This window comes from Chiloscyllium plagiosum, unplaced genomic scaffold (genome assembly GCF_037043375.1).
Source record: "Chiloscyllium plagiosum isolate Xiang-an unplaced genomic scaffold, Cpla_swu_hap1 HiC_scaffold_27, whole genome shotgun sequence".
NCBI classification, from domain to species: domain Eukaryota; kingdom Metazoa; phylum Chordata; class Chondrichthyes; order Orectolobiformes; family Hemiscylliidae; genus Chiloscyllium; species Chiloscyllium plagiosum.
This window is the reverse complement of record NW_028270165.1, coordinates 83,723,386-83,732,194: the sequence shown is the minus strand read 5'-3', so window position 1 is coordinate 83,732,194 and position 8,809 is coordinate 83,723,386. Positions and strand designations below refer to the sequence as shown.

Below are 8,809 nucleotides of genomic sequence, written 5' to 3'. Positions count from 1 at the left end.
TTTACTTTTTACCACTTCTTCAACTCATTTAAGAATTTCAAATTGAATCTGAGCTAACTTGAGAGCAAATGGCAACATTCGTTTGTTAATAGACTCACCATAAATTATGAAAGATCACTTTTATCTAAGTCACAATGTTTAATCCCAAATGGAGCAATTAAGTGCAAAGTTACTTTCAACCATTTAATAAAACACTGCAAATTTTATTTCATGTGAAAATACATTCATTTTATAATTTGGATAAGATCTTTACAAAGGAAATATACTAAACAAAATAGCTTTCCTGGGTATCGATATTGACAACAGTTATGCAGCTATTATTTGGCAATTGACCAACTAATTGAAATAATTTCAGAATAAATGAGCTGCTTTATTATTATACATTGAGATATTGCATATCTTGGCTCTCACCCAAGTATTCTCCGAAGAAAAAAATGCATCTGGATGGGGACATGAATAGGAAGAATTCAGAGGGATATGGGCCAAATGCTGGCAAATGGGTCACTAGATTAATTTAGGATATCTGGTTGGCCTGGACTGAAGGGTTTGTTTCTGTGTGCTCATTACAGACGCCCCTCTTTTGGGATCCCCATACCAGCTGTTATTTTCATGAAATAATCTGACAATTATTGACTTCCATCAACCTATTCCATCCAGAGAAATTTCCTCTCTCTGCAAAGTGTGGTTCACGTTGGCAAATTCAATCCTCCTCCGGTCCTCAGGAACACACTCTATAATGCGCAACGTTCTCAATACCTGTTTAACGTTCAGTGGGGAAACTATTTTCGGTCCAACAGGTAAACAGAATTCCTCCAAAATGTTTTTGGCAAATGCACTGCTCCCATGAGAGCTCATGGGCCCACAGTTCAAAGCTTTCAACAGCTTTTTTTCTCATTTCCCCGCCTTCCCAGGATGCAGAATTTCTCCCACCAGAAATGGTTTGCCCTGAAAAAAATCCAGCAGGAACATGATTATGGAGCTATCAGTAAAAATGCTTCATTTGGCTCAACCAAGGTTGGAAATGGAAGAACATCTCTGTTCAAAGTTACTGTTCGTTTGCCCTTTCAAAATTCCTTGAATTTAAGGTGTTCCATTGTAGCATTTAATTATGATCCATTAAAAGCAGTATCCAGTCTCATCTGAGTGCGGAACCGACTCAACAAGCGAAATAACTTTTCTGTCTGCTCTTTAGATGTGACAACCTCTCCCTCTCTGTTGATGCAACAGGATTACCAGAGCTGGAAGTACCACTCTCGGAATATAATTGCTGATTGACAGTTTACTTGAACTGCTTAACATAAGGATTTAAAAGCTGCTAGCCCGATCTCGCACAAAAACAAACTGTTCACCCGTGCCTGCACAGAGGAGAAATTTCACTTGGAATAGATCACAAAATAAGAACTCTTACCAGTCCCACAATTCATGTGTTTCCCATGGACAAAGTTAAACATCACACAACACCAGGTTATAATCCAGCAGGTTTGTTTGGAAGCACAAGCTTTCGGAGCGCCGCTCCTTCATCAGGTAGTTGTGGAGAATGAGATCATGATCACAATTTATATCCAAAGGAGTCTAGGGTCATGGAAATGTGACATATCAAACAATTTTAGATTAAATCCTTCATCTTTTAGAATAGGTTTCTGCTCTTTGGTTTGTTAATCCCAGAACTTCTTTTTTGTTACCTTCTCAAGAATGTCATTCAAATGCAGAGCTTTTCTAACAATAAGTGTGAATTCTGTCTGCGCCCGAATGTTGAGTCAGACTAACATTTTTCTTAGAGAAAAACTCTACATTTAAATTACATTTTTTGAGAAAGTAATTTACAGATTAGGGTGTAGACCTTAGGGTGGATAGGCTGTGCTAAATTACCCATAGTGACCAGGGATGTGAAACTTAGGGTGGATTGGCCATGGGAAATACAGAGTAAGGGGGTGGGTATGTGTGGGATGCTGTTCAGAGGGCCAGTGTGGAATAGATGGGCTGAATGGCCTGTTTCCACATTGTTGGGATTCTATGACTCCCACCACAAAGGAGCATTTTATCTGCATCTATCCTGTCAAGCCCCTTTCAGAATTCTACTGGTTTCAATAAGATCACTTCTGGTTCAGAGAGGTAGACAGCACAGAAATAGACCCTTTGGTCCAACTCATCCATGGCGACCAGGGTTCCCAAACTAAACTAGCCTCACTTGCCTGCGTTTGGCCCAAATCCCTCTAAACCTTTCTATTCATGTACCCATCCAAATGTCGTTTAGACTTTGTAAACGTACCTGCATTGACCACATCCTCAGCAAGTTCATTCCACGTGTAAACCGCCCTCTGTCAAAACATTGCCCCTCGGGTTCCTTTTAAATCTCTCTCCTCTCACTTTAAAGAAATATGCCCCCTAGTCTTGAGCTCCCCAATGCTAAGGAAGAGCCCTTTGCTATTCACCTTACCTCCACTCCTCATGATTTTATCAATCTCAATAATGTCACCCCCCAACCTCCTGTGCTGCAGTGAAAAAAGTCCCAGCCTCTCATTATAACTCAAACCCTCCAGTCCTGGCAACATCCTGGTAAATCTTTACCAAACCCTCTCTAATAGTATTCTTCCTGTTACAGGGACACGAGAACCATACTCAGTACTCTGAAAGTGGCCTCACCAACATCCTGTACAACCTCAACATGATGTCCCAACTCCTATACTCAATGGGGTGAACAATGAAGGTAAGTATGCTAAACGCCTTCTTAACCACCCTGTCTCGCAGTGAAGCAACTTTGAAAGAACTGTGTACCTGAACCCCATCATGTCTCTCTCTTACAGCATGACATAGGGCCCTACCATTAACTGTACAAGTCCTGACCTTCCTTGCTTTTATTCATACCTCACTCATAAACACGTGCTCTCTCAGACACGCACACATACACCCCCAACACACTCTCAGGCATATACTCCATCACACTCTTATGTGCACTCATGCATAAACTCACATATCACTTTTTGGGCAAATTTGTATTGGCAGAATTATGTTTGTAGATACATTCAATTTTGCTCAAAAAGTGCACAGTCTGCAGGCAGTCAATCCATGTAATATTTTATAAATTCCTACTTTGGAAATAGAACCAGTCTGATTCAAAATTGAGACATTTGACACACTCGAACCTCACACCTTTATCGGGGCTGTCTGGGCTGAGTTGTCACTTTTTTTAAAAAAAACTTAAGTCATCTTGAGAATGTGAATCAAAAGATGTTCTGGGATTTACATAATAATGAACTGAAACCTGCAACACATTCTAAAAGGTGAAAGACTGAACAGCAATCTTGGTTTGTTTCATATATCCTATCAGTTGCATGACACTGTGATCTTTTGCTATAAAATCTGTGTCTTATGATCCTGCTCCACAGCTACCCGATGAAGCAGCAGTGCTCCAAAAGCTTACACTTACAAATAAACCTGTTGGACTATTACCTGGTGTTGTGTGATTTTTAACTTCATCCAGGCGAGTCCACCACCGGCTCCTCCACATCATTTCTAGTGAGCACAGCCCACACCTCCCAATGCTGCCAGTAAACTTTAGCTCGGACAATGGACCACACTTTGTCGGTAATATTAACGGAGAACTCTGTTCCCAGCTTTGTATTTGTCGGTATCTGCATGGTGCTTATCATCCTCAGGCGGCTGGCATTGTTGAATGTTTTAACCAAACTCAAGACTAAACTTGCCAAATTAATGGCAGAGTATGGCCTCTCCTGGTCATGCTAATCCCTGTGGCCTTATTCCAGATGCGATCCATATCTGCAGGCAAGACACGAATGTCTCCAGCTGAGAGTTTCTCTGGTCACTGCCTCCGTACCCCTTGGAACGATTTGGTTCCCTTCTGAGTCCACTTCCACCACATAACCAAAGCAATCATTGGTTATGTTCTTGCTCTAACCAATGTTATGTGTGCCTTTCACTCTCAGGAGAGTGCGGCCTACAGCGATGTTCCCTCCCTTTCAGCCTTGTCACGGGTAGAGCCTGGTTCGTTGGTGCTTGTCAAGAACTGGACTGGCAAAGGTCTCCAACCTCGTTGGGATGGCCCCTTCCAGGTTTTACTTCCCACCCCTACGGCGGTCCCAGTCGCTGGGCGCTCAGCTTGGGTCCAACTGCACCGTTGTAAATAGATTGACCACACCAATCAAAAGGGGGGAAGAGGAGGAGAGAATCCTGGAATCTCAACAAAAGGAGTGGACCCTGTCCAGTTGGGTTTTGAATTTTGCTGTTGTTCTCATGTTAATCTTATTACAGATACTTGAACTAAGAGGAGGGACATGTGGTGGATCGCTTATCTCCTCACCTTTCTGATCACGTACAACATCCTGATGGGGAAAGCCACTAACTATGGATGCGACCAGGAATGATCAGAGATTATCCACCACCCATGCTGAGGAGATGTCGTCCAGTGCACCAGACCAGACGCCTTTGACGTGTGGAACGTGATGAAGATTGATTATTGCAATGGACTCTTACATCAGAAAGACCAGATGGTCCATCTGGACAGTAGAAATCAGTGAGAGTTATCATGTCGTTACCATGTTTTTTTTATTTTACCTGCAGTCGCAAGCCTAGTGAGGATAAAAATGATCAACCCCGTTATTATGGTAAATATGCCCAGGAACATCATCCCTTTTTGTAGGACGGACCGACTCGAGAAAAGGGAAGCCTGATAGGAGAAACTCCTCAATCCACAAACAACTTATTTACACAGGCCCACAGAACGCTCTTCACCCCAGAGGCAGTAGTATGTTACTCCTCTCTATCGGGAGATGACTTACTTGCCCCGTCCCCAGTCCCCGATTCATCTATTCATCAGACTTCCTACTGTCAACCCGCGAAGAGAAATATCACTTTCCAATACCTCGGGTCTGTGTATACAAACAGGTGGTGTAACACTGGCTGGGGTACAGCAGGCCTTATGCGGCACATGGACCTTTTCTCTTTTCAGAATCTGATACTGTCACCAAGACCATGTACAATTGAGCTAAGGGAGAGCCCAATGGGAACAGCATTCTGAGGACCGTGGGTGGCACAGTGGTTCGCACTGCTGCCTCACAACGCCAGAGACCCGGGTTCAATTCCCGCCTCAAGTGACTGACTGTGTGGAGTTTGCACATTCTCCCCGGTCTGCGTGGGTTTCCTCCAGGTGCTCCGGTTTCGTCCCACAGTCCAAAGATGTGCAGGTCAGGTGAATTGGCCATGGTAAATTGCCCATAGTGTGAGGTAAGGGGTAGCTGTCTAGGGGTATGGGTGGGTTGCGCTTCGGCGGGGCGTGTGGACTGATAGGGGAAACTCCTCAATCCACAAACAACTTATTTATACAGGCCCACAGAACGCTATACACCCCAGAGGCAGTAGTATGTTACTCCTCTCTATCGGGAGATGACTTACTTGCCTGTCCCCAGTCTCCGATTCCAATCTATTCATCACTGTTTCCACACTGCAAGTAATCTAATCTAAAACGTCGACCCTTTACTCCTGTAGATCTGACCAGACCCCCTGCTGTCACATTTCAGTAACCTATTTTGACAAACTCTCCCTAATATACACCAAACCAGACTATTATTTCTTAAGGTAAAGGTAAAGCTACCAATTTCCTTGTCCTGGATGGCAAAGATGTCCTTCATAAGGTCACCGTCGGAGCCCTTGTTCCCACAACAGTACCTTGTCCTGGCCAGTGGACAAGTCGATGGAACCTCCATCTGAGGAGGATGCAGCGGTCGGTCTCATCCAACCTTGCTCCAATTGGAAGGATCCCAAGGGACTGCGTGACAATACAGGACACCCGATAGGCTGGGGAATCCAGAGCACCCTGAGGTTGGAAGGAAGTAGGAGTGACAAGTTAAAAGAACCGCAATTCCCTCTTTTGCGGCCTGACCATTCGAGGAAATAAGACTAAAGAGGCTCTGGAACATAGTAAACTGGGATTATCCGACCTGTGTCTTTACTCTATGCAGAATCGGTATGCCTTAGACGATAATACTCGCCCGGGAGAGTGAGGTCTGCACCATTGTCCAAGATAAATGCACTATGGGCATTCCCGATCGCACTGGCAATATTACTAAGATACAAGCAGAGATCCAGAATGACTGAAGGGACCAGTTGGGAAAACTGCAGATCGGGCTGATGGTACAATTGGCTTATTAATTTAGCTATGTCTGTTTGTCGGTATTGGTATTGTTAGGTGTTTAATTGCTCGGCTTATGAGGTCCCTTAGTGATATAGATTTGCCCCAGAAGATGCTCCTTTTGCGATCCGATGGCTCACCCACACGTGTCGATGGCGATGATAAATATGACCAGATGAGCTGCGAAGATGGTGGTGCCGCTCTGCAGGATGTTGATGGCTGGACCACCTTGAAGGGCATTTGTTTGGACTAGCTTTCTCTTTCAGTGATCGCGGTGCAATCAAAGGGAGGAATGAGGGTGTGGACATCTGGGTGAGAAAGTCTATAGCCTTAAAACTTGCCTTTAAACATTTAGACTAAAATGTAATGCTGAATTATTGAATACATTTACTGCACTAGAAAATAAACAGGCAGGAAGGCTCAGAAAGAGGAGAGAACTTAAAGATAGGGACACCTGGGGTCACCAAATGATAACAGGATGCTGTGAGGCAATTAAGAACGTTTGCCTCAGCATCGGTGAATCTGTGTGAACAGGACACCAAGTGATAACATTCACAGCAGTTCCCTTGTGAGACCATTTTAGTGCTGAGGCTGTTGAATCCCGTAGAAAATTAACTCTTAGTGTTTATCTGCTATGGATTGAAATGAATTGCATTTTGGGACTTTATGATGATATTGAGTAGCCATTACTGGTTATTAAATACAAACTCTGTAAAAGGAAATATTGATAAAGCTTTACCTTACTTACTGCAGCCGAGGCTCCAGCGGAGGAAACAGGCCGCGGGCACACTTCCGGCTTCTGGATGGTCCCGCCCCCTCCTCCGCCAAGGCGACGCGTAAGCCCCGCCCCTTCCAAACGCAGATCGTAAACCCCGCCCCTCCTGCTAAACCCCGCCCACCCAGGTGAGTTTGGAAGCACGAGCTTCTGCAGCGCTGCTCCTTCTGCGGGTAATTTCTTTTGTATGTCCGGCCTGATTTCGTTACAATCTGGACCTTTAAGAGTCCCTGTGCTATCTGATTATCGGGATCCATTCCCAAACACTTCCTTGTGGCCTCCTTGAGCCTTTTAAGAAATGCAGAAGTGGTTCCATCCTTCTCTTGTCGTACTTCAAAGGCCTTAACAAAGTTTTATGATCTTGGTGCCGCCTCTTTAATTCCGAATATTCCCATTTCTTATAGATCCCGCATTGACTCCCTATCTTCTCTGTCATTATTTTCCAAATGAGGGTCAACACTTGGGAATTTCTGTTCTGCTGGGGCCCCTTCTTCCCCAACTGCGTGCCTCTTTTCCCATTGCTATAAAGCTGCTCTCCTAATCATACCTCGTTCTTCCCCTGAAAATAACATTCCTAAAATTGCCATCAGTTCTCCCAGGTATATAAATTAGGCCCTAGGAATTGCTCTAATTGTTCGGCTAGTCCAACCGGATCCTCTATAAACTTTTTATTTCCTTTGTAAAGACCCTAACTTCACTGCTCGTTAAGGGAGCGTTTACATATCCGATTGTACCTTCCCCAATCGGAACCTCTCAGAAGGGACATAATTTTACATTTTCCATTATCTCTGCCCCTCCTTTACGTGTGGTGGCTCGAGTGACTCGCCCCCCCCCCCCCCCCCAGGTTCTGCATCTTTTAGTTCAGAGTCCATTCCCATTTCTGTGTCTGGACTCGGTTCTACTTCGGGAGCTGTAGGCTCGTTCCGGGGAGTAGCATATGGGGGCGGCAAACACATTAAGGGATCCTATTGTGGCTTCCCTTGTTCATTCTTTTTCTGTTCTTTCCCTGATTCCTCCCTATTCATGGGATATAATTTTACTCCCGCGCTCCCTATCCAACAAACCGCATAATTGGACTGTTTTTGACTGTACGCTTCTTTCCGATTGACATATATATTAAGATCTTGACACAGCCAATCCTCATCGGACCCATATTTGGGCAAAAAAATACCAGGCACCTTAATACTTTATCTAGTCCAGACAAAACAACAATAGTTTACCATTGTAGCCTTATCTTTCCCCCGCGTCGGGGAGTTGTATTCCCAATTTCCCAACATTCTCCCCAAAGGACTGTCGGGTGAAATATATTCCCCTTTAACGTTATTTACAGATCAATCGTTACCTAGCCAACTCCCCGTGCCTCCCATTGTTGCTAATTTAATTAATCTTAACGAGGTCCGGTGTCACCTTTTTCCACACCCCTTCAGGATCCTGACTGGACACCTTACTCGTCCGATTAATCTGACCAACTATATGCTTTTTGAGACTTCAACTGTTTTCCATAAATTACTTTGATGTAAGGATAAAAGAGATTAGTTAGAAACTGATAGTAAGGCAGTCATGACCTGTAAAAAGAACAGGAGTTAACACTTTATTTCATAACCTGTAAAATCCTTAACCTTAAAAGAAATCATGTTAAAATTTCCATAGTAGAAATCAGATTCAAAACAGTCCCGGATTTCAAGCTCCAGGGAACAAAGCAGAAACATTCAATCACCAACAAACAAATGTGCATTCAAACCAAATCACAACGGGTTAAACTTTCTAGTTGCTGTACAGCTCTTTCTCTCTCTCTCACACACACACACACACAGACACCGTGTCTCACAGACACTTTGAGCTTTCCGCAACGACTCCTCTAGCTTTTGAATATTCATCTGGACGTCTGG

The 8,809-nt window shown here is 44.0% G+C and overlaps 1 protein-coding gene and 1 long non-coding RNA gene across 10 annotated transcripts in view; one reads left to right on the top strand and one right to left on the bottom strand.

Annotated features, from left to right (window-relative positions):
• LOC148144764 (sulfhydryl oxidase 1-like) overlaps positions 1–8,809 on the top strand; it is a 177,525-nt gene that overhangs the window by 10,569 nt on the left and 158,147 nt on the right. For 3 of the 9 annotated variants that reach the window (XR_015751599.1, XR_015751595.1, XR_015751597.1), the window contains exon 2: positions 2,603–2,707. The exons of 4 other annotated variants lie outside the window; for them this stretch is intronic. The gene's annotated coding sequence lies outside the window, so the exon portion shown is untranslated. Of the gene's footprint in view, positions 1–1,192; positions 1,311–2,602; positions 2,708–4,269; positions 4,387–8,809 lie in introns of those variants that run through there. 2 more of the 9 variants (XR_015751598.1, XR_015751600.1) reach the window with 2 other exon arrangements.
• LOC148144767 (uncharacterized) lies at positions 183–6,935 on the bottom strand. Its single transcript, XR_015751649.1, has 2 exons — positions 6,885–6,935; positions 183–945 (listed from the first exon to the last, which is right to left on the bottom strand). It is a non-coding gene; the product is annotated as an uncharacterized LOC148144767 (long non-coding RNA).